General features: G+C 41.6%; 1 long non-coding RNA gene across 1 annotated transcript; it reads right to left on the bottom strand.

The window, feature by feature from the left end:
• Positions 1 to 1,753: 1,753 nt before the first annotated feature.
• LOC132252218 (uncharacterized) lies at positions 1,754 to 2,415 on the bottom strand. The gene is made up of 3 exons (XR_009464115.1): positions 2,239 to 2,415; positions 2,084 to 2,151; positions 1,754 to 1,952 (listed from the first exon to the last, which is right to left on the bottom strand). It is a non-coding gene; the product is annotated as an uncharacterized LOC132252218 (long non-coding RNA).
• Between the last annotated feature and the right edge of the window lie 20,629 nt (positions 2,416 to 23,044).

The following is a 23,044-nucleotide window of genomic DNA, read 5'->3' as shown; positions in this document are numbered from 1 at the left end:
CATTGGAACCTGCACATGTGGCTATGGCTGTACAACGTCTGACAAAGATCACAATAATTTCTCATGCCAAACACATTTCTCACATCTAAAACACCATAATAATGTTCACCATGTAGCAGAAGAAAACAGGTGTCGGGGTACCTGGGCGTGTCCTGTGTTTTAAATAAACTCCACCCAGTTTTTTCCTTATGCATCACTATGTGGATGTTAACCTGCTCAAGGTCTTCAAACAAAGGTACTTGATGGAGCATAACCTTTTGATATATAGACAGTCCTAATTTCCTATGCAGTTCTTTGGCACCATCTAGCAGTTCGACATCTTTGGCCCCTCTACGTTTTGTAACAGCCAATAGACTGCCTGCAAAGCACAGGTTAGTATCATAGGTATTCAAGTCTATTAAATACTTCCTCTTTTTAGTAATGATCTGAGAATAGGGGATAGAGCTTATAACTCTACGGCTCCCACCTCCCCGGCCTTTCACAACAATCACAACCAGCCAAAATGTTGAATCGAGCAATATTTCTCTCTGGCTTTGTAACAGCTTACTGAGCCACTCTAAAAACAGCTCAGGGGTCATCTTGTTTAAATTAATAGCTCGAGAGTATAAGCAGTTTGACAAACTATCTGCCTGAATACGTAACTGGGCATAATCGTTGCCTGTGAATCTCTGGCAGAGTTCTGCTACAATTTCTTCCACCCCATGGGTTATGGCTTCGTATGCCACGTGTAACGGCACACGCTCCAGATTCACAAAACGGAACTTCTCAGTGTACCTCATGCCTCCAAACCTGGCTACAGACCACTCTTGCCTTCTCACCCGCACCATATGTACATCCGGTAAAACATCCTCTACTGACTCAGGAGACCGGGGGGCGCTTAAGGGGTCCTCTAAACTGTCTTCTACAACAGATTCGTTATTCCAACCCTCTGACCCCTCAGGTCTTGGTGATGGGGAAGGTCTGGGAACATTTGAGGGACCCTCTAAGGGGCTTCCTAAACCATAGTCACCATCTCCCCTCTCTGGTTCTGTGGGTTCTGGTGAAAGGTCCAATCTGGGTGTCTGGGGTACATTTGAGGGACCCTCTAAAGGGGTTCCTAAACCATGTTCTCCATCCCCTCTCTCTGGCTCCGGGGGTTCTGGTGAAGGGTCAGGACTGATAGGAGAAGTGTTTGAGGGATCCCTAGGGGATCTCTTTTTTTCCCCCCTCAAATGGTGTTTAGCCTTCCCCACGCTCTTCTTTAACCAGGCCCTTACTTTTTTCCCCGCAAGCCACTTGCTGGTTGGCCAACCATTTTTACCCCCACGTTTACCATGACTCTCCCTCTTATGATACAGACTACGCCTGCTGTCCGAATTACACAGACTACCTCCTTTCTGAGTAAAATTTACCCTTTTGTGCTGGTAGTAATCATGATCTTTCAAAGCGCTCTGCACACTCTTTCTGAGATGTATACGCCTACGTGTACCACTCCAAATCCCCCTCTTTTTTTCACAATAATCATGATCTTTCAAAGGGCTCTGCGCACTCTTTCTGAGACGTATACGCCTGTGTGTACCACTCCAAACCCCCTTCTTTTTTTCACAATAATCATGATCTTTCAAGACAGGGTGTTTATACCCACCTCGAAAACCCACCCTCTTTTTTTTTTTCACAATAATTATGATCTTTCAAAAAAGGAGAAAGACTCTCCTCTTTTTGTAAATTGTGCAAGCAATCAGTCCTGGGTTTCTTATTCACAGGGTTTAGATCACCTGTTTTGGGGGTGTGAATCCTAGTCTTTTTACATGTGAGTTTCTCAGAGGTATGTGGCTTGTTTTCCTCCAAGGAATTGTACCCTTCTGTTCTGTCCCATCCGTCTTCTGATCCTTGGGTGTTATGATCTGCAGGCTGTGCTTTTAGAGGTCTCTGCCCAGGTCCCTGCTCTTCTTTGGGTGTGGTGCGTGTGATCACTTAGGAAATATAAAATTTATATCTCAGCATTGAGAATTCACTTTCCTCACACACTGTAAATTTAAAATTTGCTTAACCCCTACACACAGATTCTCCTCCCACAGGAAACACACAGTTTCAGAAAAATTACCTTTTACTACTGGGTAAAAACATGACTGTATGTGCTTGTTCTGCTTTTCTATTTTAGAAGAAGAGGTTCTGTTTGAAAACAAACAGTTGTTATAACTTAGTGTGATTATAGCAACACTGCCACAAATAACCCAATCCTTTTAAAATAATTTTTACCTTATTGTGGTAAAATGGCCTGGGGCTTCCCCACCTGATAAGCTCTCTGTAATATAAATGAAATGATACAATAAGTAAGTCCTCTGTATTAAAAATTAAATAATAGATTAAGGAAAATAGTGCATGTATAAAGTAAAATATAACTGTATTAAAATAGTCAGCACTAAAAGACAACCCACCCCCTTTAGTCTTAAAAAATGTGGTGATCTGGACACACCAGGCCTCTTTTTTATTTTTATAACACACACCCCATCACCCCTATACCATAACACAATCTGTGAGAATATATCTTTTTAAATTCAGTCTTTATTTCCCTTAAAAACTTTTATAATATTTTATTAGTTTATTTTGTTAATCCTTCTTCTAAGAAGTGTTTCTTATCATATCCAGTGACCATTATGCATTGTCGACCGGAAAATAGTGTATGTATAAAGTAAAATATAACTGTATTAAAATAGTCAGCACTAAAAGACACCTCCACTCCCTTTTAGTCTTAAAACATGTGGCGATCTGGACACACCAGGCCGCTTGTTTTTTTATCTTTATGATACACACCCCCGCCACCCCTATGCCATACACAATCTGTGAGAATATATATTTTTAAATTCAGTCTTTATTTCCCTTAAAAACTTTTATAATATTTATTAGTTTATTTTGTTAAACTTTCTTCTAAGAAGTGTTTCTTATCATATCCAGTGACCATTATGCCTTGTCGGCCTTATCTTTACAGCAGGCCTTTTGGTAAGAGATAACTTATGGTCATCTTTTTTTTTTTTTTTTTGAGGTCTGTTTTATCTTTATAACAAGACCCCCACCCCACCCCACCCCAACCATACCATACAAAAGCTGTGAGAATATATGTTTTTAAATTCAGTCTTTATTTCCATTAAAACTTTTACAATATTTTACTAGTTTATTTTGTTACCCCTTCTCCTAAGAAGGATTTTTATCATTTCTAATGACCATTAAGTTTCATTGTTTTATCTTTACAAAAAATCCCTATATGTATGTGATTAGATATCCAAGACACTAAAGCAAATGCTAAAATATATTAGATGTAGAAAACTGTTGTTGTGTTTTACAGCCTCACATTCCCCAGTCTCCCACCCAGAACAGCACCAGAGATATGCCCCAAACTCGTTTTGCTAATCCCTTCTCTTAAGCAGGGTTTTATAATCTCTAGCACCAATTAAGCGTTCAATATGGGGTATGAGTGTTTCATCTTCCTCAGTGATCAAATCATGAAGGGCAGCCTTAGGATCTTCTGCAGAATACACAGTATTTAAAAGCTGTCTAACCTGAATTAAGTGTTTCTCAGTAATTCTGAGACTGTTCCTGGCAAACCCTATGATTATAACAGCATTGAAAATGCTATCAAGACATATTTCCTGGCAAAGATCCTGAATTATTTTATGTCTTCATCTAACCAAGTAATACATTCGTGGGCTTCTTGACCCCCTAAGTCAAATGTGCACCCCCAGCATAGGTCAAAAAGTATCTGCCTCAAGCAGTATTTCATTATGCTATAAAAGGAAACACGAACAAGAGACTTCATGAAAACTTTACGTTCACGTGATGTATGAGCTTGTGTAGATTCGATGCCGAGCTCACTTCTTAACTCTTCAGCCTCATCAGGTCTTTGTTCTCTGCAGAAGCATACACTTCCTTCTGGTGTACTGGTGAGGAGGTTTTCTGGTGTCATTAAAAAGGCTTCATCTAGCTGCAAAGGAATTCAAATAAAGGACTAAGTTAGCTACTTCCAAACACACATGTGCCATGAAGTGAACCCCACCACTACCGTTACAACCCAAAGACCCCCACATTCATGCTCCAAGTCTCTTACCGGTCTCTCCTCTGCAGTGACCTCTACTTCGCACGCAGGCTCAGGCACAAAGATACCATCTTCCAAAGTCTCAACGTCTGCTTCGAGGTCCTGGGTCTCCTCCAATTGCCTGTTCACAGGCTCTTCCCCAACAGGGTCAGGCGTCTCAAAGAGTCTTTGGGCAAGGAGTCGGGTCTCCTCCTCAAAACTATTTCTACGGTAACGCTTTCTATAAGGCCGTCTTGGTGGTGTAGTGAGTGGGCCTACAGGTGTTGTGAAAGAATCCATATCTGCCCTTGCTTGCCTTAGCACTGTCTCAGATAAACAGAGGGGTCGTTTGGGAAAGCAGATAGACCTAGTGGGTTTGCCACCTAAACCCCACCCCCCCACTGTACTCATTCCAATTGGTTCAGGATTGTTCTTGGGAGGTCTGAGGCCTCTGAAACCCCTGCCAATTGGTTGGGGGTGTTGGGGCGGGTTGTTAGAGGGGTCACATCACCACCCTACCACCCCATAGGCCACACCTGTGCTCCGGCTTAGGGGGGGTTAGAGTGGTCAGGGACCTGATAGGCCATAACAGCACCATGTGATCTAGGGTGGATCTTGCAGCATGAGGGGTTGGGCTTTGAGGGTCTGCCTGGGTTGTCCTTCTGATGTCATGAACCATGTGGTGTTGGTGTCACACACCACGTGTTTGGGGTCAGGGGCGGAGTTGCTGATGTCACGCACCATGTGACCGGGGTCAGGGGCAGAGTTGCTGATGTCATGCACCATGTGACTGGGGTCAGGGGTGGAGTTGCTGATGTCATGCACCGCGTGACCGGGGTCAGGGGGTGTGGCTGATGATGTCACACACCATAAAAGGGGAAAGGGTGGAGCAAAGGGGGTGGGACTTCCAGTCCCGCCCACCTGTCACATTTGCATTGAAGGGCGGAGAGCTATATACTACTCTCCTTCACAGTACTGTAACCATTACACCACAAAGTTAGGCATTCCCCCAAGCTGCTTTCTAGGTATTTATGCAACTGGGAAACTGCCATTTAGGTATGTAACGTAAAATAGGATACTAGACTAGAAGAGCTTGGTTTGTTTCTTTACCTTCTCAAAACAAAGGTCAAGAAAGGATATAACTGTTTTAATGAGGTAGACAGAGGGGAGAAGGTAGGGGAAGTAATGCTTTTCCTCCACAGATCCTATTTAAGATGAAATATAGCTTAAGCCTAAGAAAAATATGTAAAACTGTCTGTGAAGGGAATGAAAATTAGAAGGTAGCTTGTGACACTCAAAAAATGAGGCTTTGGAAAAACCTTCCAATAACAATACTGGCGGTAAAAAATAACAATGTAGCTTTAGCGTGGAACACAATAGTTTTAAGAAGATTAAAATGATATATGCTAGCAGGGGACTGGATTCAATGACCCAGAAAGTCCATTGCACTCTTAATTTTTGTATAAATTTGTCTTAATTCTAATGAAGATTGTTACCCTTATATTGTGTCTGATGAATGTTCTTCCAAGACAGAAAAGTAGAGAACAGAAACAATAGAATAGGAAATTCTGTGTGGGAGGGTTCTTTAAACTATCAAGAATTTATATCAGGATATAGTTTAAAAGTAAAATATAAGTTTTGTTATCATGGGTTAGAAACTGAATGACCTCTAAAAGATGCTCAAGAGATCAAAACAAATAAAAATAAACAAAACCAATTGCTTGCTTCCCTAACAGTTCTTTCTTGTATAGAGACCACTACTCCACTATCCATACAATAAAACCTCCAAGGCAAGCAGCAGAGGGCACAGTTGCTTGTTAGGAGAGATCTTGCTATTCAAACATGGATGGAAAAAACACAGGTTCTTTGGATTCCTAGTGATAACAGCTTGATTGCATGTTTACCAAATGTCTGTGAGGATTGTATGTGATTCTGGCTACATCAAACCTCAAATACTAACCTCGTTTTCAAATACTCCCAAAGCAAATAAACTGAATAGTGTCATGACCCAAAGGTCTGATTTTGTGTGTGCTTCGGCACTAGAATTATCCCCGTGGGATTACAGCTTCATTGCACGGTGGAGTTTTGCTGCACAGAGAACCTGCATGCAAAGGAGAGAGTTCCCGCCACTTTGCAGCTGTCTTTGCAGGGTGCATTTTCTTCACAGCACAGAAATGCACGGTGCAAAGAGTTCCCACTATTCGAATGCAAATTTGTTTCCCACTATTGGCTAGTTCTAAATTATTCCCACGTGGCAGCTAGCAATTGGCCTGCTAGCCGTATAAGAGGCTTGAGCAGTTTCTGCCCAAGCTGAAGAGGACTCCACATCCATCTCGTGGGGACTCTGGGTACGCGACAGGGTAATAGAAACCCTGTGTGAGATCCAGAGGAGTTTGGCGGCCTGATCCACCGCCCACCTCTTCCTGTCTTCGTGCGGTAACCTTCCTTAAGGCGTAGCTACAAGTTTTTTGTGGCGTGCTTGTCCTGGACATCCGGAGTTCTGTTTGCGTGGAGCCTAGCAAACTCCACGTGGTTGTTCGTGTTCTTTCTGTTTGTAACCACAACTCAAGCAAGTTTTCAGCCTGCACCGCGACCATCTCAGTGTAAGTAAACAATCTCAAAATCTACCATTACATGTCTGTGCCTAACTCTAGCTCAGCACCCGCCCTCTCCAACCCGGCGTGCCCGGGCTGCCAGCCACAGCCCGCGTGCAGCACGACAAGGGCCGCGGGTTCGCACGCGGCCCGCACAAATAGTGGCGTAAAGTCAATGCCATATAGTAGCATTACGGACTCTTCTGTGAAGTCTTACAAGAGAGTAAGAAGAGCCTCCTTGGGTACATCTACATGAGACACTAATTGTGCAGTAGTCTAATAACACTGCACAGCAGCATGCTGGGCAAAATCCATGCTAATACATTACTGTGCAGTAGTATTAAGATACAGTGCAGTTAGCATCTGTAAAAACCCATGTGCCAGTATTACTATAAAGTAGTGCCAGTTACTGCACATTGATTTAGTACTTGGTTATACAAGTACTACATTTAATGCACTGTAATTATGGCACATTAATAAACATGTAGATGCACCCTTTGTGTTTGAAGGATGGAACAAGTGCTTTTGGATAGACTTTTAGAAATTAAACTGGTTCTTTGTAATGAGCTCCAGAGTGATGAATACTATATATAGTGTGTGTGTGTGTGTGTGTGTGTGTACGTATTCATTCATTCATATGTATGTATGTATGTATGTATGTATGTATGTATGTATGTATAGTATATAGTATAACAAAAGCAAATTAATTGAATCTTAGCAATCTTGTCTGTCCCTCAGATTGCTTGGACTAGTTCTCATGAATAAGATCATCATACTTTCAAGAATTTGAGAATTTCCCCTTGTTTCAGCTTGTGATATATACAGTGGAATGAAGAATGTCTTCTGAAATGGTTCCTAGAATCACTGATATATTTGGTAGTGAGAATTCAATGGGATTTGTTGTCCTCCAGGTGTTCTATAAGTTGTTTTTTTATAAGAACTATAGGCCATGCAGATTCCTGTGCTTTACTGAACAACATTATGTTTTCACTTCAGCCACTCAATATTTATTTATGACAAGGAGTGTGAGGAACTGTTGATCCCTCACTCCTATGAAAATAATGTATTTACTGATTAAATTAATTCAAATAAAGGTCCTATAACCCTAGAAAAGGAGCAAAGGAACCCCAGATGAAGACAAATGCTTCTTTATAAAGATATTTCTCTAAAAGTATCTTCTCTAAGGGGCTGTGACTTATTTACAGGCACATAAAGAAAGCAATGAGAAATCATTAATATAATAATGGACTTTCAACAAGAAGTATGAAGAATAAAATACTAAATATCTTGGACATAATGAACTGATCTGTCCCAAATCTTAACATCATTTTCAGTAGCTGCATCTACACAAACAGCTAATTGTGCAGTTGTTACTGCACAAGCAAGTAGTAACTGACTGTGCAGTAACTGGAATTACCATGCAGTACTGTCACCACATGGATTTTTTTGGATGCTACTTCGCACTACCTATGAGCTACTGTGCAGTAGCTCATTACAGCTGGGCAGTATCATCACTGCCTGGTTAATACCTGCCAATGATACTGCGCAATAGTGTCTGGTGTAGATGCTCCCAGTTTAAATGAAAAAAAAAATCATTAACAAATATCACCAAGGATTTTCTTGTATGCAAATAAAAGATAGGGCCTCTTGATCATTTGGAAAGAAACACTCATCAGCTATACCATGGATAAAGTGCCCATTCAGCATTCTCCATTTCAGCAGATAACTATGACTGGTTCCTTTGCTTCAAATCATTACATACCGTGTAGTGAAGAAGTGTTTTTAGTACGCAGTGGTAGCTTCTTTGTACAGCAGGCTGCCATAGCAACATGTCCTGATTTACACAGTGAGTTGCTGCTACACCTTACAGCATTAGCATTCACTTCAGAGGTTCAGCATTCTTAGGGAAAGGTGCAAAGAACTAGGATAGGGTGTCACCAGCTGTAGGCAAACAAACAAATTATCTGGTAAGATCTGTGAGGATGAAGACTAAGATACATATGCAGAGGCAGCCACTACACATAAATGACTCACGACTTGTAAGGCTAAAATAATCTTTGCCCATTGATCCTCTATTGCTATTCATTAAGATATAGGCACTGCTACATTCAGTAGTAGCCAACCCAAAAATATCAATACTTCACTTTATTGACTTGACATGTCTTAAAAAAAAAAATTAAATGTGAGGGTTTTTTCCTAAGGAACAGAAGAATATAGGCCAACATCTTAATATTGTCACATGATTATTAATCTGCAGTGTTTGCCTGATTACTTAAATTTTAAGTAATATTATATCAAGTATTTTAAGTAATTTAAGTAAGTAATATTTTAAGTATTTTAAGTAATTTAAGTATTTTAAGTAATATTATATCTTAAGTAATTTTAAGAATATTAATCCAATGTACAATTTGCAGTCTCACTTCCAGTATAAGCTTTATGTTTTGAATGTTTATATATTCTGACAATAATTTTCAGCCGTCTGTTTATAAAAAAAAAAAAAAAAAGACATTTTCTTTTCTAAGGACTTTTGCATCATTGTGGATCTGCTTTATTCGGAATCAGGATGAATGTATTCCCATTTGAGGAGAATATACTGATTGGAATAGTCACAATGTATGTATGTGTACTTTTTACTTCATTTAAGCTTTTTTCATGAACACCCTGTGTCTTCTGGTGAATAGTTGATGCAGCCTTTCCTGTAGTACAGCATTTTATACAGTAAGGCTTAATCATAATAAAGGTAATTATAGCCATTTAGATTTGTCTGCCATTCCTCTTAAATTAGGCTTTACAGTAGTTCATTTAAGAAGCTTTCAACAGAAGGACGCATTAAGTCAAATTAAGTTATTGACATAAACCTGTGATTAAATTGAAGATGCTATAATGGTAGGACTTCAGAAAGCTAAAAATGAAATCAGATAGAAAAAAAAATGGCTTATTGAGCATGTCTACATAAGACACTTTACTGCACAGTAGCCTAGTTTACTGCTCAGTAAGCACATGAGTTCACACATGCTCACACTTTACTGCACAGTAAAAATGGCTAATCATGAGTAAATTTGCTACCAGGTCATGGTCATGGAAATGGTGCTGGGTGGTAAGGGTGTCCCAACCTGAGCCCCATGACCACAGAGCTAGTGCTTGGAGATAAAGGTAACCCAGTGCCAGCCCTGTGGTCATGAAGCTGGGAGATAAAGGTACCTTAGTGCTGACCCTTCAGCATGGACCCTTCAGCATGGAAGCATCCTGCTGGTGGGACTGAGGACCCTGTTTCTTGCCCAGCTCCATGAACACAGACTGGGTGGGGAACAAGGTCTCCAGCTTGTTCCCCACCCAGATCTGCACTTGTGAAACTGAGTGGGGAACAAGATCCCCAGCCTGTTCTCCATCCAGTACCATGCTGCAGTGCTAAGCAGGGAACAAGCTTCCCCCACCTCCAGCTCCCTGCTGCAGAGATGAATGGGGAATAATCTCCCAAGCCTGTTCTCCACCTAGCTCCATGCTCATGGAGCTGAGTAGGGAACAGGCTCCCCAGTCTCCATCCCACTTGCAGGGCGGGGGCTGGGAACTGTTCTGATAAGGAGTAGGTCCTGGCCTCATGCCCTGATTGGGTGATTGAGGCATGGGGTTTAAAAAGAGCTGCAGAAATGGGGTAGGCCCCAGCCCCCTGCTGCAATCTGTCAGTGGTACAGCTAGCAGCAAGCCAGCTGCTAGCTGACCCAGCAGTGCATCAGGGCATGGGGCTTGGATCTGCCCCTTCCCTGAAGCTCTTTCCAAGTTCCCTGACCCCTGATCATGAAGCCAGAGCAAAAAGCCACCTGCTTCTGGGGTTAGGGGAGCACTGTCCCTGCCCTGGCAGCAGGTAGCCCCCAGGGGTAGGATGTAATGTCCCAGCCCATGCTCCCTGTCAGCCCCTCAGCTAGCAGCCAGGGGAAGCTTAGAGCTCTCCCTGGTGGCAGCAGGGACCCATTGCAGAGCCCCAGGAAGTGGAAGCAGTTTGCTACCATCAACAGCAAATCTGTTCCTGCTTCCCTGCATGTGTAGATGCCTGCCTGGGAGCATTTACTTGTGAGTTTAGGCAGTCCTTGACTTACAATGTTTTGCACTTACAATGTTTATAAATTGATACCCTGTTTCAACTTTCTGACATTAGTTTTGACTTTACAACACTTGATCTAATGCCACACCATGCCAGTGAATAAGTTCGCTGCATCACCCATCTCCCTGGAGAACATCTGTCCAAATTTCCTTGGACACTTAAGAAATTGGACAAGACTCCAGAAAAACCTGCAGCCAGGACTCCTAAGAAGACTCCAGCCAAGAACTCTTCAAAAAGTCCAGCAAAGTCACCTCAAAGAAGTCCTTTCAAATCAATATGATTGCTATTTACAATGTAAATGCATTAATGTAGCTATACTACTCATCTATAATTGATTGAATACAAAATTCTAGGTTATTTTTGGTGAAAATAGGGTATCGGGCCTTGGTTCAGGAACCAATCCCACATTTATAACATTGTTTGCTATGGAAAAATTGGTTCTGAATTACAACATTTTGAATTAAGAAGTGGTTTTCAGAAACCAATTATGTCATAAGTCTGAGGACAGCCTGTAGTTTACTTATGAGTAATCTGATCTGGGACCAAATGCCTGTGTAGATGTGTCCATGGAGGATGAATACAAACAAAGGTCATCAGCTTAGTTATTCTTTCTTCCTCTGTTCAAAGGCAAATGCAGGAAAGCATGTTTTATCACTGGATTATTATAGATCTAGGCATGGTAAATTTTCATTTTCAACTTTAAATCTAGAGATACTAGGAAAATAAGTCTCTTCTTTTATACCAAAGAAAGCTAGAAATAATCATTAAGCTTAGTTTTCTTTGATTCTATTCCTTACCTATCAACAGCTCACATACTTATTTTGAAGATTCAAACATGTAAGGAGTTATTAACATTAGTATTTTTTGAGGCCTACTTACGAGACAAAATGAAGGTTAAAATAAAGCAGTGCTAGGAGGATACTACTTATGGTTATGCACAGATTTCTGTTAGGACTAAATTAGACCTATGGAGAAGGAATTCTGTTTTCCTGTTTTGGTTTTATTCCAATAAATACTTCATACATAGCTTGAAGGTTCATGGGAAGGAGCCTATCCAGTGCTTGGACTCTTGAAAATCTTATTAAATAATAACTAACTAAACCAAAGGCCCTGAAGGATACAGAAAATGTATGCATCTCTACACATTGAAAGCTGTGATCTTTAACAGAATACAGCTCTCCTTTCACTACTGCTGGAACAAATACATAAAGTTTCAGTGGTCAGAAATAGGCATTACTGAGACAAAAACTATCTGCCTTTGAGAAACTTTGTTTTATGGAGACAAGAGCCTGAAATAGCTCTAGTTCATTACAAATACCATAAGTAAATCCTTGAGATGTAACATTTTTTAAAGAAATAAGGATTTCCAAATTACACACTTTTTTGACAGCTGTGCATACAATTCCTAGCATATCAATAGCTCAAGGCCACAACACATTGAATGCCCTATTAAAATTTCATAATACAGCTTTTTAACAGTAGTAACACCATAAGAATGTTTTGTTTTCTACAATAGAAAGCATGGGTTTTCAAAAGTGTTTACAGTGCTTAAATTGCCAAATTTAATTTTCAGATTGAATTAGGCATAATGAGCTTCATGGAAACTCATTCTTCACCTGCAGCCCTAGTTACAAGCACAAAACATATTAAATGGATTAAAATAAGTGAAAAAGGAAGTTTAAAGAACTCTAATATTATTTCACTTGCACTGACTGTAACCCCAAACTCAATAGATTCAAATTGGCAAAATAAAAATGGAATGGTTCCTTCTTTGCTGAGAATACCCACATGGTAATAAAAGAGAAAAACTACAGAAGAAATCCAATTAAGAAAAATGATCACCATATAATATTTTTTTTAAAAAACCCAGGGTTTTGGATCAAGTGCAAAATTACTTAGGTGAACAGAAAAATTCCCATGGAATTCATTGGATTTTGATGACTACTAAGTGAAAGCAATCATAATAACACCTCTTCATACACACCCTATCTTGGAGTGAATGTCACTAGAAGAGACAGCAGAAACTAAAGGTAATCAGTTTTCAAGTAGTTATAATATCTAACTGAAACATAATATCAGGAGAACATAAAAGATAAACACTTCCAAAATATATTTTTACAGTAGCTTCTTTCTTGAAAGCCCAGAAGATGATGGAAGAAAAATCCAGTAAAATGAGAAATAGATGTTTCAAACAGAATGCAGACAATTCTCATACATTTTACAGACGCCCTGTGAAAAATTATAAGCTCATTAGAATGAGATTCTTTTAGTGCAGCTTTAGGTAAGATACGACTGTGTGTGAGGGCTGTACATTTTTCATACCAAACACTTCAGCTTTGTATAAATCTGTATAAAATTCCATTTTTTGTATAAAACTCACTAGCTAGAAATTGAAAGGTGATATTTTTCCCCAATTCAAGATTGAACTGAGTTACTTTTAAAAGGACCCAGAGGAAAGGAATCATGATTTCTTTCAGTTAAGTGCACAAGTGTAAGAAAAGCAATTTTTGTTAAAAGAAAAGCAATTACAATATAAATAGATATACCTAAGTGTGTCCATCTCTGCTCAATGGCTTGCTCCCAGGCTGCCTTTTCTGAGCAGCTGACCTTGTTCACCAGGGAACCTCACGTAGACCCCAGAGGGTACCTCAATTACCTTTGGGGTGTCCCCCAAACTCACATGCCACAACTTTGGATGGTCTTTCAGTGAAGGGGGTCCCCTTTGAGGGTGCCTCCAGAGTGGTCATGTGTCCTGGTGGATGTCTCCAGGGCTCCAACCTCCCCTACACCCTGGCCAACCTTCTAGATGATCCTCAAGATCTTTTGTGGCTATTCCCATTGATATCTTCCCAGTCCCCATGTGTTCTTCCTTGCCGATGGGAGCCTTGGGCTCTGGCTGAACCCAGAGGACCTGGTGACACGTGGCCTTTGGAGATGTCCCTTTCAATGCCCTGTGCTATCTACTGCAGATGCCACTACTCCTCTTCATGCTGTCTCTCATGGTCTCTTTCCCCCCTTTTGACCGAGGTCACTGCTACCCCAGCCTGGAACAGAGGGCTCTGCTAACCTGCTCTAGACAGGGAACTAAAATAGATCAGCCCCAAAAAGGAAAATACAATCAATACCTTCACCACCATAAAGCCCCAGATCCCCAAAGCAAGCTGAAGAAAAACATAGAAAGTGATACCTTGTCTACAAGAGCAATGAAATAAAGGAAGGACAAAACATCAAAGGGGAAGCACAGGAAGCATCCTGTAATCTATTAGGCCCTAACGCCTCTAAACTAGCGCATCCTTGGGATGAGGGTCCACACCTCCACCCCAGCTGGGGTCTCTTTCTTCCCCTCCAGGACCCACCTCCGCCCTGTAGCTGCAGCCCCCCTTGCCTCTGGTAAGCACTCCCATGCCGGCTCTCACTGTCGGCTCCTTTGATCCTCGCAGGGCTTCTCTGGCATGGGGATTCCCCGCAGCTCCTGCTGCCACCGCTGCTGCTGCCACTGCTGGCCTCCCTGCCGGCGTCTTCAATCCCCGCCAGTCTTCCCTGGCTCAGGGATCCTTTGCAGCTCCTGTGGCCGCCACCACTGCCAACTACAGTGGCTGGACACTTTCCGTTCGGCGGTTCCCTGCCAGTCCTCTGGCCCTCTGTGTCCTCTCTCCCGTGCTTTCTGGTCTGATTTTTATCTTCACCGTGTGATACCTTTTTGTTGCATCACATGGCCCAAGCTGGAGATGGGTGCAGCTGATAAACCGCTTGGGTGGTTTTCCGTGGCATGCCTCCTTGCTCCCCCAGACCCCTGCAGCAGGTATGTTTTTTTTCTTTTTCTTTGGCCTGGGGTCTGCCTCTGATTGAGGCTTCCCCCTTACCTGCCCCTGTGTCCCTGTGACACCAAGATTTTTTTTTCAGTTTCATAAAATGTTATGCATGTTTTCCAAATTAATTTTCAATTCTTTTTCATTCACCAAAATCTCAATTTTTCAACTCTTTCTGCTAAAGAAGCTAAAGCAAAAAAGGACTTTTGAAGTAGCCTTCCTTACTTAACTTTATGAGGAAGCATTCCCCAAAGATACCCAGAGATAAATGATTAAAAGTGTAAAATAAAATCTGCAGCAAATCATATTACTTATATATAATAATTGCTATCATGACTAATTAAATATCAAATACAGTAGGAGTTCATGAAATAATTACAATGGTAAAGTTAAAGGTAGGAATCCAGGTTCACAAAATAATTTGTGAATAAATTGTAATTTGTTTTTCAGTTGTTTAGTATAAATATGATAACTTGATTTTAATTTGGTCCACTTCAGTTAAAAAGGATTGAAGCTGGTAGTATATCAGAGCATAATAGGGGAAAGTCCATGGAGGGGAGACTATTTTCCTCTGATAGTCACTTCCTTCTGGTTACAGTGTGGCAGTTGGAGATCTGACTTTCATATTTAATATGATTCAATTGCTTTGGAGAGATGGTTTAACATATCACCCTCCAAAATGACCCCAGGCTACAAACAGTCCCTTTTGCTGTTGGATTTAATTAACTAGTTTTGGAATCCAAAAGCAGATTTAGAACTAACCTGATTTGTTTTTCCAGAAAAAATCTGCAGCAATTGGTGGGTCACATAGCATGACGGCTTGTTCAGTTGTAAACAAAATAAGTCATCTTTAGAATAAATGGTGAAAAACATTGACTCCATTTTCCTTTTCCTTTATGACAATACATTAATTACTAATGTGACTATATATATTAATTCATAACCATGAAGAAATATCCATAACTTTTTTTTTTTCTGAAGAGACATTAACTAACAGGATTTGAGCCCTGGGCAAAACCTGAAGGAGAGTGGGTGTGGGGATGACTCCTGGAGTGGGGAGGATGCCAAGGGCATGGAGGGACTCTTACCTCCTCTAGGGACCCCAAAAAGTCTCTGGCTGTTGCTGTCATGGCTCAATCTGCCCACCCCAGTTATAACTGCTACAGTTGTAGTGGAGTAGCCATACATCCAGAGACTGCCATTCTGATACTGCCTCACTAAGATAGCACCCAAGGCTGGTCCCTCCCTCATCTACTCTCAAGTTACATTACATTACTTTGCAATAACTCAACTGAATTTACTAACCAGAAATCATGGAAAACTCATCAAGTCTAACATAGTTACAAGGGAATTTGTTTTTTAAACAACATAATAATAATTAAATAATTAGTAAACATGCTTTTTAAAAATAAAGATAAATATTCTCAGCTCAAATAGGTCTTATCTTAAATGAATTAAAAGGATTTAACACTGATTTTGCTCACTGAAAATCTGGTGGAAGATTTTTAAATTGCTTTGTTTTTAAAGGACTTACTAATTACCCTGAGAGAGAGAGAGAGAGAGAGAGAGCTCAAGTGCACACACATGTGCATACTTTCACTACATGCTGTTCTTTGGGTAGAAGACTTGGGTATGTTATACCAGCAGGTAAAGTTCTGTATAATATCTTTAGAGAAGCTTATATCAGTATCTCCTAAAGGCATTTAATCAATTTCTAAACTGAGAATTGAAGTAATTGTTACCGATCAAGGAAACATACCAATATGGAACATGGAAGGTAAAGATAGCTATACACACTGAAAAATGATTCTGAGTTGTTGAAGTCAATTACTATAACTAAAATAGTATTTTAATTTCCTGTCTTATTTCACATAATTCTTACTTTCTTTTCACTGCTTTCTAGTACCATAATCTCATTATTTTGATTTAGTTTTAGACACTCAGTCTACTCTCATTTTCTCTGCCACTGACTGAACTGGAGGGAAACAGCTGTTAATTTATATATAGGCGTCAGTTCAGAAGCATTAATACAAATGGATAGTCTATCAATATAGGTGTAGAAATCAATTATAGGTCTGATTCAGTTCCCATTCATGTCAACTAGAACCTTCTCTTTGACTTGCAGAGGAGTCAGATCAAGCTTTTGCAATAAAGTTCCCCCCCCTCCCCCCGGAATAAGTACTACTTATTATTCAATGAATAGATCTCATCATATTGGCTCAAGTGATTCAGAACCATTCTTGGAAGTTGACAGTGAAGAAAGCCAAGGTGATTAATCCACATATTGAGAGTATACTACTGTACTTGTAGATTTGTAGCCCATTATGAACTCTAACGAAACTTGAAAGAACAGGTAAAAGAAAAATGGGAAATTATTGGAACTACATGTGAAAAAGGCTGATGGTAGCATACATTTGCATCTTAGAAACTAAGTCAGAGATGTTTTGCATAAGCTTTTGTAAGCCAATAGCTTACTTCAGCAACTGCTAAGCACACTCTGCAGAAAGTAGCATTTCAAAATCTCTGATTTAGTTAGCTCATAAGGTGCAAATCTACCCTGCCTTCTGCCTGATTTCACACTGAGGGCCATGTTGCATGTTACATTGGGCACATCTACACAAGATGCTACTGTGCAGTAGCACATTGCTACTGCACAGTAGCATCTGAAAAAAAATTGTGCAGGGATGATACTGCACAGTAACAACTGTTACACAGCAACGTCATATGTGTTAAATGTACTTAAAATATGAGAGTCTGTGTTCAAGCAGTAAAACATATGACTTTTCAGGTGAGGAGTATCTCCAGATCATTTTAAGTAACACATGTTGAGATATCATCAGCCTGCAGCACCGAGATAATACAAGCAATCTGCAACCGTCCAGCATCCCATGATGTACTGCTGTCAGCCAGCTATTGCCAAGAAATCCCCCTTACGTTGTGATCTCCAAGCCCAGTCATGTACCATTTTCAAATTTCCACGAAAATCTGCAGGATGTTATGGGAACACATGATAAGAAAGGCAGGAGTGGAATAAAACTGTGGGGAAGAGACAGGGAAGGAGCTCCAACACAGACCGTGCTTGAGGAACAGCCAGTGCTCAGCCCAGATTGCCTATCAGTGTGGAGGAAGCAGCAGAAGTAGTAGTAGTGTTTGACCCAGAAAGAGAAATGTAGTGGAGATGAACAAACAAAGGGGACGTGGGCAGGTTTTGTATTACAGGGAAGCTCGGGAGGCTGAGCCTTCCCATAAGAGATGAGAGCCCCCCTGTAAGATTTGAAAATCATAACCTAGGGGGACTCCAATTTTATTAGGGCATTGTGATGGGGAGCCCAATTTTTTCTGCAATTTTTTCTCCGCTGTGCTGCTTGCCAGCCCTCTAGCAGCAGAATGCATGCAGTGCACCTAGGGTCGGTAATAAACATTGCTGTGCAGTTGCGCTTCTAACTTTTAAAAATATACACAGATTTAACATGTAGTAAGAATCCTATGCAAAAAGGACCTAAATACAGCTCACTATCACTATCTCCTAATGAATTAGAGCCCATGCCTTTAGGGAAGGATAGACTTCAGTGTGCAGTATTTAGAATTAGTGATAGGAGTTATCAGGAAAAATGACTGTATATTTAAAATAGCAGAACATTTACTAAAAGGATAGACCAAATAAGTGACACAGGATTGCTTTAATGGTGAAGGATGAAACTCATTTCTGCAATAAAGTGAATTTAATTTGATAAATACTTCTCTTACTATTGCTCACATGTGAGAATGTGACTAGTGGGACCATTCATTTAGATACAAATGTATATGAGGCCAGAGTAACAGAGTATGAATTTGACTTAACAATACTGAACCTTTTGTTCAGTTTCCTGAAATAGGACTTATTTGATATTGTGGGGGCTACATTTAAATAAGATATTTCAAACTATTTGTTTTCAAGTGGTTATTAGAGCTTTAGGTACAGAAAGGCAAGAGCCCAGTTCAATAAACCTGATCTCTTGAAACCCATTCTGAAATATGGGTAAAAATTAGAGGGTAACATTCCTCAACAAAATCAGAACATATTTACAAAAGGAAAAATTAAATATTAAGGCAGGTGTCAATTGAAATTCATTCAAATCAAATCAAAACAAACAAAAGGCTTAAAAGAGAAAAGTTAGGATGTGAAAGGGATTATTACAGAATCTGACAGGAACAGCATTTTTATAAAGCAATTGGAATGTAATGGCACCTTTACACATGCAGGGAGGCTGGTTTTAAATTAAATAAAAAGGGTAAAAGTATATCTGCTGACATGCAGGGCCAGAAAGTGGCCCAGAATGTAGTTACCCTATCTGGGAAGCTGGGATATGTTTAGAAGGATCCTTGTTTAGCACAGTCCTGATTTTGTTGGTGTTACTCAATTTTCCATACCAGGCTCATACAAGAAACGTACTAGTGATATGGCTCCTTAGCAATTCAAGTTTGCATTAGAGGTTCAGGGACACGCATATTGGTTCAAATATCAGTAGGTAGAATGCAAAATGTTTAACATTTATCCAGAAGTAGCCAATGCTTGAACACAAGGGTGATTTGAAATTTATCACTTAATAAATTTGTCACACCCAGTTGGCAACATTTAGGGATCCACATTTAGGGTATTGATGCTGGTACCCAAAATTTCACCAGAGTCCTTGATGAAATATAGCCAAATGTCTGTTCTTGGTTTGTTCTTCATTCAGTTCATCAGAGAAGGCAAGCTTCTAAAGATCTTCACTGTGGTCTAATGTTGCCCTGATAAACACAGACAAACAACCACACAATGCAATTGGTATCACTGTTAATTGTAGGCTTTAAAGCAGGGTGATTCAATCGTGATTAAATTGTGGTCTCAGGGCTTGTCAGGACAGCTGCCAGACCACTGTGTTGGTGTGACTTCAGAACCCAAGGGGTTGAACAGTGCCATTGCTCCATAAGGGTAGGGACCCCTTGCCTACTGCTGAATTTGAAGTCTTTGCTTGCTATTGGTGACTCAAATAATTGGCAGGGGAGAACAGTGACTGTGCTCATGTTGTGAGTTCTGGATCCTCCCCAACAAGCCACCACCCCATGGGCAGTGATAAGTTGTCCAGCCCAGATCAACTGGATTAAAATGAGTTACACTGTTCTGCTTTAAAATACTGAAGTATCTCATGGTCCAGTGCATTCCTCCAGTGGTGAAGACCATTCCAAAAGTTAAGTAAACAGGTCTGCAGCAGCACATACTGAGGTGTCCTCCATGCTGCAATGGTATGTTGCCTGTGCGTGTGCTGCTCCGTCTTTTTGTTTGTTTGTTTGTTTTTGTTTGTTTGTTTTTTCCTGAGGGCTTTTTTGAGCCCTGAATGTACTGAAAAGCAGAGCTGGGCAACCCAGAGCCCCACTGCAGCTGGAAGCTAGGCTCTGCCAGGCAGGATTTCCATGGTTGCAATCCCGGGAAACCCCTAGGATCCCAGGTCAGGCTGCTGGGGTCAGCGCAGTGCTGGTCCCATCCTCCCCTACCACTCCTGGAGTAACTTGCCATGTGCCAAAGTGCACATGGCAGGGGCGTTCTTGAGGGAAAAGTAGCTGTGGCAGAAGATGCGCTGCTCTACTTGTCCCTGGGGAACCAAATGTCCAGGCTGATCTGGACACGGCTCATGTTATTCAATCTATGCATTGAACATCTCCTACCCACCTACTCATGACAGTTAAATCTATGTAGATTATTTTTACCTGTGGCTTCTTCAACTGACTTCAGTCAAAACAATGACAAGTACGTAGGGAGTTGTTAGACCTCTTCAAATTGTTACCTCTGCTTGTTCTGGAAGGTACTTAGGGAGGGGTGGGTGTTGTGCGGGCCGGGCGCGAACCCGGGCCCTTTGTCGCACTGCACGCAGGCTGTGGCCGGCAGCCCGGGCACGCCAGGTCAGAGAGGGCGGGCGCCGAGCTAGAATTAGGCACAGACACTTAACGGTTGATTTTAAGATTGTTTACTTACACCGAGATGGTCGCGGTGCAGGCTGAAAACTTGCTTGAGTTGCGGTTACAAACAGAAAACACATGAACAATCACGTGGAGGTTGCTAGGCTCCACACAGACAGAACTCCGGATGTCCAGGACAAGCGCGCCTCAAAACTCGTCAATGCATCTTATAAAAGGTTACCGCTCAAAGACGGGAAGAGGTGGGTGGTGGATCAGGCCGCCAAACTCCTCTGAGTAACACACAGGGCTTTTATGACCCTGCCGCGCACCCAGAGTCCCCACGAGATGGATGTGGAGTCCTCTTCGGCTTGGGCGGAAACTGCTCAAGCCTCTTATACGGCTAGCAGGCCAATCGCTAGCCGCCACGTGGGAATACTTTAGCACTAGCCAATAGCGGGGAACAAATTTGCATTTGAAGAGCGGGAACTCTTTGCACCGTGCATTTCTGTGCTGCAAAGAAAATGCACCCAGCAAAGACAGCTGCAAAATGGCGGGAACTCTCTCCTTTGCACCCGGGTTCTCTGTGCAGCAAAACTCCACCGTGCAATGAAGCTGTAATCCCACGGGGATAATTCTAGTGTGGAAGCACACACAAAAATCAGACTTTTGGGTCATGACAGGTGTGACCGTCTGCTTTCGAGTATCCATTCACATGCTGCTTTGGCACATGCGCCTGGTATCAGGCCTGGTGTGTATTCATGTGACCTCTGGAGGGGTCCTCAATGTCCCCAGGGAAAACTCCAAAACTTGCCTGCCATGACTTTGAATGGATCCTCAGTGGTGGGGTCTCCTGTTGGTGACTCCTCAGAGTCGGTCACACTTCTTGATGAATATCCATGGGGCTCCACCTCCCCTAAACCCCTTTCATATGGCAGCATCTGAGAGTGGTCACTTGATCTTAGTGTGGCTGTTCTCCAGTCTCATCGGTCCCAGGTCTTCGTGCCCCTGGGATTCCAATTTTGGTCTTCTCGTTGCTGGGCTCCAAGGATGGTTGGGTGCCCTGCTATCCTGGGTGTTACGTTGGCAGCTTGCTAGTTGCTCAATGGGCCCTAAGGTAGCTCCGGTCTTTGGAGCATCACCCGTGCCCTGTCATGAAAAGAAGGTGATGATTCACAAAAAAAGAAAAGGCCACACAATGGCCAAAATGGTGCAGGCACTTTAAAAAGAAAAAAAACAAAAACCCAACAAAACAAACAAACACCAACATTAAAAAAGGCTGGAAAGGGATGGGAAGCCAGGCTAACTAGCCCTTCCACTCTCACAGCCCAAGTGCCTGCTATTTAACACATTCCCCGATGCCACTCCGAGTCCCTGCCCTCACTGAGGTCCTCCTCTGCTCCTCCTGGAGCCAGATTTTCACTCACCTACCGGTGCTGCCTGAGATTGGTATGGAGAGCTCCCACAGCCTCAGCTGTCTTCCCCCGCTCTCCCCTCTCTGTGCCAGTGCTGGCTTTTATTCTGGCTGAGCAGCGTTCATCAGTGACATTATCTGCTCGCACCGGTTCCAGCCGGAGATAAGCGTGGCTGACGAACTGCACGGCTGCTTCTTCCTGGTGTGGCTCACCCCCACCCAGCAGCCTAAAAAATGTAAGTGACCCCTGTTTTGGGGGCTTTTCTTGTGGGGGTGAGTTACCCCTGTCCTTAGTTCGACCACAGGGAGCATTTTCTGCTCCCCGGTGTCTGTCCCCCTAGGGCAGTGGGTTAGCTAAGGAAGTCTGTAGTAGCACTTCAGCAAATTGTTTATGACTTACTTTCAACAAATGTTTGGAGTCTGTCTCTCTGGCTTGTTGTTAAGGCTACCAAGCAACACAACAATAAAGTTCCACTTACACAGTGCATCCGCTGCCTAGGAACTAATTGCAAATCTAAGCAGGAAGTGCTTCAAGCAGGCCCTACAGCCAGAAAACTGCAACGGACAGAAGGACTAACAATGACCTATCTTTGAATTCCAAAAATAGTCATAAAAGCAAACTATTACTACTACTACTATACAGCCAAACAAAAACAGTTGCCAAAGTTAAAACACACTATAAGCTTGGTCAGTAAGTTAACTGGCTTAACGTGAGGTATTTATGCTCAGCTGTTCCAAATGTGTTCACCTGCTATGTGCTACTTGTATTTAAAATATTGTGTACCATTCATCTCCTACCGAAATCACTGATGTATAGTAGCATTTACTATTTATATTATATCATGAATACTGTGTCATACCTCATTTCCATGTTTGCTGTGGTTAAGTAACATAGTACCATTCCTGATGTTGCAAAGATTCATCTCTCAAAATATTTAGAAATGAAGTATTCCAATCATGATTTTCCACTGTCTATGGATTAATGAAGTTCGCTGATTCAAATTAGTTTGTATAAAATGCATATTCTCTGGAGGTATACATTACAGTCAAAGAAACAAATTTTCACCAGTAACAACAAATTCAAAATCACCACCTCAACAATCTGCTGTTCTTTGATCTCATCCCTCACCAGTCCACGATCCAGTGTCACCTGTCCAGTCACTGTGT

The sequence above is a fragment of the Alligator mississippiensis genome, chromosome 8, assembly GCF_030867095.1.
Source record: "Alligator mississippiensis isolate rAllMis1 chromosome 8, rAllMis1, whole genome shotgun sequence".
Lineage (NCBI taxonomy): Eukaryota > Metazoa > Chordata > Crocodylia > Alligatoridae > Alligator > Alligator mississippiensis.
This window is presented reverse-complemented; position numbering and strand designations above follow the sequence as displayed.